Below are 8753 nucleotides of genomic sequence, written 5' to 3'. Positions count from 1 at the left end.
AAGATCAGGAACACAAAATTATAATACATTTTGTTATTTTGAGCTCTTTTCTTAGAAGATACTGAGTCATAATTACAGGCTGTCAGGGTAACTAAATATATATATATATATATATATATATATATATATATATATAGTCCCACGCAGCATCACACTGAGCAAAAACAGCAAGAAGCAGCAAAGACAAATACTAAGGAATGAATTCAGTATGTTGACATTAAATACCTCAAACTGCTGCTAACTCGACCGCTTGTCTTGAATGGATCAGAGCAGACACAGCGCTATTCAAAATATATACAATATCCTTCCTGATATAACCTCAACATTACTGTAAAATATGAGGTCACTACTTCAAAAAATCAGAATATTAGCCAGTAAAGTAGATTAATCATTTGAAATGGTTGACACTTTAGCGCAACTTTTTAGTGCAAATTGCATTTAATGTTCTACTTTACTCAACAATTCTGAAGTCATCAGTTTCCTGACTTGTTTCAGGTGCAGTCAACTTTTCATATTTAACGAATGGTCAAACATAAAGAAGTGTTATTTTGAATTTGTGTTTCTTTTGAAAGGCAGTTGCAGATGATGTTTTGAATCTCCTCTGTGGTGCATTCAAGGAAACTTAGCACATTAAAAATAACTTGACTGAAATCTGTTGTAGTGTTGTAATTTCTGACTTCAATATCATACCTTGAATAATTTTCAAATTCATTTAGATACAACATAACCAGGCACCTCAAGTGGTCAAGAGATACAACTTTTCTTGGCTCAGAGCAGAGAACAGCAGAGAAAAAAAAAAAAAAAAAAAAAAAACTGTATTAAGCATTAAATATCACTTTTTTACAAGACTGTTGGGTTTTTATTTCTTCTCAAAAATGTGACTTTCAGAGACTTTGCTTTCTGCTTGAAAAAAAAAGATGTAGCAACAGCCCTTTATTTCTAAAAAGGTATGAACATGTGTCATACCTCAGGAGAAATAGGCTAATGATACATGTAATACCCTGCTTTATACAAACCAGTGATTTAGTTCAGAAAACCTGAAAGCTAAAAATATATTGTTGCTCAAACTGATGTTTTGACTCTTATCTTTAAATACAAACATATAAAATATTGAATCTTTCTAATTTATTTTAACTTCTAGATTTTTGATTATTAATCTCTGATGATGTTCAGTAACTTCGGGTGTCACCAAACACACCTGTGAATTCATTTCTATTTGTGTCATCCTGATTGTCTGTACTGTCATTTTTCCATGTTGTGATGTTTTCACAGTGCTGGAATTTCAATATCATAAGTTCAGGAAAATCATTTAAAATTTTAGATTTGTATTAAAAGTTTAATTTAACCGTAGGCTGTAGGCTGCTACCAAATACACCTGAAATTCCCTCTTTGTTGTGTTTTTTTTTTGTTTTTTTCCCATCTCCTCAGATCGGCTTTGAAATGGTGTGTGTGCTGTCACAGACAAGAGAAATATTAAATATTATATAAGCATTCAGAATGGATATTTATTGATATATCAACAAAACTAAGAAAAGAAAAGTCTTTATTGATCCCTCACTATGGAAATTCACTGGAAATTCTCTACACACATCATGTGTTTCCTGTCTGTCCTGGAGAGGGATCTCTTTTCTTCCTCCGTTTTCTTCTCAATCTTGAAGTGGAGTTTAGATAAAGGGTCTAAAACCAGAGGGTGAAACTGAAGTGACTAATTGATGTTGTTATTTTTTGACACAGCTGAGAGTTACAGGGACATTTTATGCTGATAACATTTATGTAAATGTGCCTTCTTTTCCATCCCCGCTCATTTTTAACTGCAGGCAGTTACAACAAATGGATTAGATATATTAAAACAGAAAATAAGTACTCTACAAAATCGCATGCAGAATACTTTACAGCAAGAAACAGTAGAAGAAAATCCGTAACATGCTTCAGGATATTTGATAGGATATTTATCATTTTAGCTCACCTGGTCGAGCGTGCTCCTCGTGTACGCAAAGGATCTGTTGCAGCCGCAACGGTTCAGTCTCTCTCTCTCTCTCTGTCTATCTCTCTCTATCTCTTTCGCTCCCTCTCCTGCCATAATCTCCAGCTGTCGTTATCAAAATAAAGGCAACAAAAGCCTGACAAAATGTAATCTATGTATGTTAAACAAACAGTATAAATATAAAGACATCCTGGTTAAGGTTTAAATCATGACATCACAGGCTGAGACCCGACTCCCTGCTGTTGTTTCCTGTCTGTCTCTACACTGTGTGACTCTATGGGAAATCCAATCATGTAAAATCCATGCAGTTAGTTGACAATTGTGAGTTCTTAAGAAAATATTTCTGCTCATTTTCACATCCAATGTTATGAGACTGAATTTGATGATCAAGTTTTGATAAGGTAGTAGACATACAGCCATAATATATGTCCACATGCAGTTTATGATGATGATTATGAGAAATAATTCACAGTATTTGATGGAATCACATAAACAACAAGACACTTCTGATGAGTATAGAGTGAAAAAAAAAAGAAGAAACTGTCCTGACAGTGAATCTATAAAATTCTATATAAAAATCTATATAAAAAAAACACATTTAAATTAAAATGGTCATTAGTGCTCTGACATATATGTAGGCTACTTTGCTGAAAATGGTCTCATACATACTGAATCTTTAAATAAAGTGAGACATTTTACTGTCTCTGTTTGTCCCCCTGTGAGGAAACAATCAATCACCCTCCCTCCTGTATTCATCCTCCATTCAAAGTGTTATTGAGCGACGGCGGCGGCGATAAGACAACAGACACACTGATTGATCTGTGTGTGTGTGTGTGTTTATCTCAGGCAGCAGAATATTAACCACCTCAACATCAGATGTCATAATATCTGTGTCTCACAGGAGAAAATCCATGCTATCGACTGGCAGGGAGCAGCTGTCAGTCACAGTGATTGATGGACCTGTCAGCCACTGGCGGTAAAGGTTAAGGTGGGCGGGGCCAGAGGAAGTGCGACTCTGCAGCTCCACGATTGATCGGTTGTCTGCGGACATCGGCATCTCTCTCTGTCATCTTACATTAATTTACAGTTTCTCCAAGTGGGAGTAAATGTCAGGGGGAAATCCAACCAACAACCCAACCTGCCACGAATCAAATGTCGCGCAGATTTTAAACAAATTTACAGGAAATCTGAAAAATATAAATCTAGTTAAAGGAACAGAAATAAAAATCCAGTCATCCTCTCCTCCCTCCATGCTGATGGAAAGCCACAGGGAGTTTCATAGTCCTCAAAACCTTTCTTGATCTTTACAGAAAAACAGCGTTGCAGAATTCTGCTAAACAACTTAAGTATCTAGAGACTTATTTTAAGACAACACTGTATTCGATATGCATTTCCCCAAAACCATGCATGATCCTGAACTCAGCTGTCTAAAAGTTACTCAAGGGTAGGGTTGCCAACTCCCTGAAAAATAAATAAGGGACACCTAGTCCATCTGTCCAAACGATTTGTAAATAATTTCACTCAAATGTGAATTTAATTGGATGCATTTTTTTGAGAGAAAAAAAATATTTTCTGTCCTGCTAAACTTGACAGAATAAAATAAATATTTATTTATTTAACAGAACTGTCCTGCATAACTGAAAACAGCATAAAACAGAAAACAATAGAAAGTTGTTACTTTCTTACTGATATATATTTCATGTGTAGTATATCAACTGCCTTTATCTATTTTATGTATTCATCTACCTATGTATGTGATTACACTAAACGATTTTTGGGGCCATAAAATACTGACATTTATTTGACTTACTGACACTTTATTTGACTTTTTTTACATACCATATCTGCCTCTGGTGTTGCCTGGTGGAAAACAAAACGGTCAAGGGTCCACCTGGTTGTCCCTCACGTTTTTAATGTGTCGACCACTAGAAGCATGCTGTTTCACGTCAAACAGTTCACCATAGAAACAGTGCGCCAGCAGAGACTGCAGTGAGCCTTGCAGACATTATCTACACTTTTTCCAGCCACATGTTTTCTTTCTCCCATTCAAGTCTGTATTTTTGCAGCCTCTTCTTTTTTTTCTCGGGGGAGTAACGTTACTGCTCATGGTGGAAGGCATACCATCTGCAGTGTCCTTTGAATCCGAGTAACTTTGAGCCATGCTGGATTGTTTTCCCCGTTGCCCCAGTCTCTTGTCTTCCGGTATCTTCTTACGAACAACAGCACCTCGACCAATGAGAGGAGCCAGATTCTGCATTGTTATTCTCGTGTGTGAGTGTGCTGTCAGCTCATTGGTCACAGAGCAGAAGAGGGCTGGCAGTAAGATTACCGTAAATTTTCATATAAAACGCCCTGTCATTCATTGATTCTGTTGACATTATAAAGACCATTTTGCTTCTCACGGAAATACGGGACAAAGTGCGTCCTGTTTAAGCTCAATACGGGATGCATAACTTTGTTTCTAAATACGGGACAATTCTGTTTTTCAAGGGACGGTTGGCAACCCTGAGCTCTACGCTCTACTGAGAACAGGCTGTCTCTGTGCCTGCACCTTTAAATGCTAATGAGCTCCACCTGTCAACGCCTACTTGCCTGCTATATATCCCTCTCAGGGAGAGGATGCCTCTTATGCTAGCGGTAGCATGCGCTAATGTTACAGTGGATGTAACGCTATGGCTTGCGGAGATGCTGTCATTCAACCATACCAGTTTGACCCAGAATCTGACCCAGAAGGAGAGGCTCCTGAAGAAGTACAGACTCTGTGGCCGCAGCAGGACGTTTCAGAATGGTTAGTGTGTCTGAATGATGCTAGTTCGTTCGTATGTTTTGTTAGTTACTACCATGTAACTAATGGCTAACAGCTAGCGAAAACTGTGTTTGTCTCCAACTCAGTCACCAAACTCTTGGACACTGTTCGCATTGTCTTTGTCTTAAGTCTGCACGTTTCCAGACTTTTTACTGTGACAACCAAACTCCATCGTAATATTATTAACATTAAACTCGCTTCAAATGCCATTGCATAGCAGACCGGAGTGGAGCTAACTAGTAGGCAACTGTAAATATTTTCAAACCGAGGCGACACTTTTCAGTGGCTCGGGTGCAGTGTCTGGGTCCGGTATGGTTGGGACTGATCCTTTTACGAGAGTCAGTGTCGAGGCAAAGCCAGCTTTGTACTGACCCTCGTTACTGAAGCAGTCTGATGTGAAGTGGTTAGCACACACATACAGACTTACACAAACCGCAGCCTGCACATTGTAGTTAAAAATGAAATGCAACCACTGTCTCTTCTGTTGTTCTGTAACTGGGACAGAATATAGGCGCTGATGTTGATTTATACAACCAACAACTGAGCAAGTTGTGTGTCGAACTCTGAGTGACGACATTACAAAACACTGCTATCTTACTGGTGGATACACCGAACTTCACCTCGGGGATGAACGCCCCCCTCTCGGATATCTCCTGTCACCGTGCAGAGGAGACTGGCCAATGAAAATCTCTCCTTTCATTACGTAATGACAGGAGAGATTAACACGGGCCAGTCAGCTGAATAGTTAGCTGAATCTGAACAGCCTGTAGGAGCGCTGTGTTACCAGTGAGTGGGCTGCAGAGACCATGCAGGAATTGTTTGCTTTCCTCATTCTGGGAGCTGGCAGGCTCAGGGAGGACCAGCTTATATATGTAGAGACCAGAGAAAACGTGTTTTTTCATAATATGGGACCTTTAAAGTAAAGTCCCCAGCTACTCCAGTTCCTCTTTTGTGCCATTTATAAACATGTTACTACCATATTTGTTTAGTTAATTCCAGGTCAGTTCTTGTGATAAGAATTTATTCAAATTAAAGGAGCATTGTGTAGTTCTGGAGAAGAAATTCAAACTCAGAATTATAATATTTACAATATTAACAAGGTAATAATACAAACATAGGTCTACATACATCTGTTGTAATTGTGGAAAACAAACTTTGTTCATGTTGTACATTATGAGACTATTTTCTCAACAAATGTGTTGGCCTAGCTGCTGGCCTGTGGGCCATGTAGCTCAGATAAAACATGTTGCTTTATTCATTTTGAAATCTTTTATTGAAACTTTCCTGCATATTAATGTTTCATGTAAACTGTAGACACTTAATGACTGTAATTTACGTGACGATACTGATAAAAGCCTGTATTTATGGACATTTTTGTTTCGATTTGTGTTTCAGTTTCTCCGTCAACTCAATATGTCTTCGATCTGAGAGTCTCTGATCAGTTGGACAGATGGATGAACTGCTCTAACCAAGATATGAGTGGCCAGCATATTCTTTCAAAACACTCCCTAAAAACAAGGAATACTTCCTAAACTGTCCGGCTTACTCTCTGAGAGGGATGAGGCACAACATTCAGCTATGCCAGAAACTTTAGTTGTGATAACTAAAAGGTGGGAAATTTGTCGTGAATCGGGAAAAAATAAATAAATCTCCTAGGGAAAATCATCAATGTTGGTGAGTAAGAACGGCCACACACTCCTCACTTCCTGTCGCTGTAGATGAAAATGTAAATATGTTTACCTTAAAGACAAAGAAAACTGTTTTGTGATTAAAATTTACATCAAATGTTTCTTTCTTGACCAACATTTCTCTCTACATCAGTTTGGGTTATTCTTCAGAATCAGAAACATATTGTATTGTTCAATTTCTTTTTAAATATTACAGACTGCACCTTTACATTTCTGCTGGTTGAGTTATATCTCAGTAAACTTTTGGCTCCACGTGCACCAACTGTTTCACCAAAAAACAGATAGCAGTTTGTGTTCCTGGCAGCTGCTGCTGAATATATTTTAATGAACAAAATACAACAACCAACTGCTTCCACCTTCAAATCCGTATTTTTTTTTTAATCTATAAACGTCCTCAGACATCAACTAAGTTCATTATTAATTGAGCAACACAGAGTTGTTCCTTCATTAAAGGTGTTACATGTTTCAGCTGGCGGTGATTAATTTTGGAAATCATCCCTGTGAATGTTGATATCGTGATAATTTCTCTGTCCTCCACAGGATCTGATCGCTGGAGCTCCAGATGGCTCCGCGTGGCTTCCTCTCTTCCTCCGAAAACGAAGGCTGCAATTACGGAACAAAACCCGACGTGATTCATCTACTTTCTATTTCCAGCTGCCGCTTGCGCTTTCACACCTTCAACAACCACCACTCAACTTTCTCCTCTAACTGAACATCAGACTTCGGGGGCTCTCAGAAACTGCCTGGGAAAAAAACACAAGTTTCCTCTCACAGAAGATGAGAAATTAGACCAAAATGTGTGTTTTGTTTAATAAAGGAGGAGCAGCCACCCTGAGACTTGTCCCTCCTGTGCTGTGTGCTGTAGTAACGGCAGTGTTAGCTAATAATAACTGATGCTTCACAGCAAACGAGCGATGCTAATGTGGAGGAGGCTGATTGTAGTCGCCCGGTCACGGCTGTGAGGAATGTCTCTGGAAGGGAAAATGAACTTTATTCTTAAATTACAGGCCCCTCTGTGGCGGACGCGCCTGTCCTATTATGTGCTAATTAGAAGACGCTTGGGACGTTTTAGCTAACGAGCCTGGGATAATTTTAACCCTCCGCATGGCTGCAGAGAGACATGCAGCATGTACAACCACATACAGTCGGAATATGAACATATGGCTCAGCTTACACAAAACAGATGCACACACACACACACACACACACACACACACACACACACACACTTCTTCATACATTCGCAGGCTCCCAGCATGCACCAGCTTAGCTGCCGCTGTGCTAATTGGCTTGATGTGGTTCTGAAAATAGTGTCTGTACAATCCCCTGTCTGCCTTCAGAAAAGATCATGCCCTTTTAATTCAGAGTCCCAGCAGGCCGTCAATAGGAAATGGCTCTGAATGAAAGGGGGCGATGATAAAGGTGCATTTCACTTCGCCTTACACTCATCGTCCCCATGCTTTGCACAACAAGGCCTCACATTCATAATAATCATCCTCAGATCTCAACAATAAAGGTCTTCCACATTAATACACATTGAGAGAAACCACTGGGTCTGTTGGTGTTTCTTTCACTCTGCAGTCACACTTGTTGTCTGTGTTTAGTCAACAATGAAATGTCGCCAGCTCATGGATGTATTGTTATTATTCCACTTGGGTTGCCACAATACTAGAATTTCAAAGTTCAATACAACGCCCAGAAAATGATTAGATAATCGGTTAACATTTGTGATACCATGGGCAGATAGAATAACAACACATTAAGAGGCATAAAACTTGTTTTAATGCAAACAAGAGCAACATTTTACAGCTGTCAAGTTTGTGCAAAATAAAACTTGCTGTAAAAGAAACAAAAATGTCTTTAAAAAATAGACAACAATAATAATATTGAAAATAATTACATCTTACTGTAAAATCAGTGACAATATTTAAACCGTTAAAGAAAGTCTTTCCTCAGCTTCAGTCTGGGACAATAAGAAAAACATCACCCTAATTTTCTGTATTGTTAAATTAACACTGTTGTTTTTTTGGGGGGGGGGGGTTTAGATAGCAGCTAGATCTTATTCGCGACTTTTTCCGTTTCAAACTGCTAAAGAGCTAAAACGCTCTTTTGCGAAAACGCACATGTATTGCATCGTTTTGGCCGACCGTCCACACGGATCCTGAAAACGCAGCGCCTGAAAACGCACTTTTTTGAAAGGGTGGAGAAATCCAAAAATGCAGCCCTCCCGTTTTCATGTGGACGGCGAATCTGCATACTTTCCAAAACGATGACA

The 8753-nt window shown here is 38.9% G+C and overlaps 1 long non-coding RNA gene across 1 annotated transcript; it reads left to right on the top strand.

Annotated features, from left to right (window-relative positions):
• Nucleotides 1-4714: 4714 nt before the first annotated feature.
• LOC119007746 lies at nt 4715-7882 on the top strand. Its single transcript, XR_005071222.1, has 3 exons — nt 4715-4772; nt 6186-6464; nt 7019-7882. It is a non-coding gene; the product is annotated as an uncharacterized LOC119007746 (long non-coding RNA).
• Nucleotides 7883-8753: the final 871 nt, after the last annotated feature.

This window comes from Acanthopagrus latus, chromosome 18, assembly GCF_904848185.1.
Source record: "Acanthopagrus latus isolate v.2019 chromosome 18, fAcaLat1.1, whole genome shotgun sequence".
Classification (NCBI taxonomy): domain Eukaryota; kingdom Metazoa; phylum Chordata; class Actinopteri; order Spariformes; family Sparidae; genus Acanthopagrus; species Acanthopagrus latus.
This window is presented reverse-complemented; position numbering and strand designations above follow the sequence as displayed.